Genomic DNA, 1,622 nt, shown 5'->3' on the forward strand with positions numbered 1-1,622 from the left:
CCTGCCCCAGGTAAGGTAAATTGGGCTCCTCCTCTTCTTCAAGTGCATCAATTTATTGAGGGAATCCTGGATGTGAAGGAATTTGGTGGGGAGCATGGGGGAGGAAGATATATATGTATATAAATATAAAAATATAAAAATATATATATAAAAAAAAATATATATATATGGGTATCTCCCCTTATTTTGGTGGTGGGAAGGGAAGGGAGCCTGGGGATGGCGGGATGCGAGTGCCTGGCACAGCCCCGGGGGTTTCTGCCGGAGCCGGGAACCTTTGCCTTCCTTCGGCAAAGAACTGCCGAGGTTCTTTGGAAACGTTGTTCCCTTGATCAAGATCTTCAGGGAAGGCAAATAACAGCTCGTCTCTGCAACACCCAAACATAAGCAACTAATTTGGACCACTGAAAGGAAAAAAGGGGGAGGGAAAAAAAAGGAAAAAAAAAAACCGAAAGAAAGAGAAGAGGAGGAAGAGGGAGGGGAGGGAAGAAAATCAGATACACTTGTAACCTGATTACAACAGCCAGCTATGTGTGCAAAATCACAATGCAGCTCTATAATTAAATCTCTCTTTCCCCCTCCTGCCGAGCTCTTTCCTCTCAGGCGCGGTACAAAAACAGTCGTTAGGACATCAAATTCCAGCTCCGACAAGAGGGGACTTTTTTGTCTATAGCTGCTCGGCTCGTCTTTAAGGAAATAATAATTATAAGCCCAGTGCGGCTGGCTGACGAGCTTTGTGGAGCAGAAAGGGCTCGTCTTGTCCAACCGCCCCTTCCCCCATGCAGAGGGCCGGGGCAATGGGAAAAGAGATGGGATAGCCCTGGGAGCCAGCCCTGGGAGCCAGCCCTGGACACCCCCTCCTTGTGCTGGGATCCAGGGGGAAACAAAACCCTGGGGTCTAACAAGACACTCGGAATCACAGAGACTCCTTCCCCTCTTACCCTGTTGAATCCACCTCATGTGTTTTAGCATCAGCAGTTTAGTGGCACAGGGCACTCCCGGGTGGGTCTGGGTGTTTGGGAGTGCATAAAGCACCTGTGAGGGATGTGAGGAGCCAATGGCTTCACAAACACCAGGAAAACTCCTGCCACAGCGTTTTCCCAAGGGTTTCTCCCCTGCCTGGCACTTGGCTTCTCCAGCCAGATCTGGGCCGCAGGGTGATGGGGGGATGCCATGGAAGGGATCAGGTCAATAAACCCCAAAGGCAGCAGGGAAGGGACTCCCAGCACGGTGGATGGCGGGGGCAGTGCTGGCAGCCTTTCCCCAGCCCTGCCTGTTGATGACTTGGATTTATTCCACGCTGGTCACAGAGGGCTATTCCCATTCCTGTGACACCCAGCACATGCTTTTGCTGACAGCTGTGGGCTGGATTCAGCCTCAGGGACCCAGTTCCTCAAGGGCAGGTTCCTGCTTGGTTCCTCGGGGTATTTTTGGGAATAAGTCTTGCATCCCATCTTCTTTCCTGCTGCGAGTCAAAGGAAGGTGTGTTGGGCTTCTTGCAACTTTTGCAACGACTCACAGGATGGCGAAAGAAAAAACCTGGCACCAGGAAATCGTACAATGGGGCCCAAAGTGCAAGATAACCACCAGTGAGACAGGATTTATCCACCACACCTCGTCGTGGC

Source organism: Corvus brachyrhynchos, unplaced genomic scaffold (genome assembly GCF_000691975.1).
Source record: "Corvus brachyrhynchos isolate BGI_N302 unplaced genomic scaffold, ASM69197v1 scaffold5, whole genome shotgun sequence".
In the NCBI taxonomy this organism is placed as follows: domain Eukaryota; kingdom Metazoa; phylum Chordata; class Aves; order Passeriformes; family Corvidae; genus Corvus; species Corvus brachyrhynchos.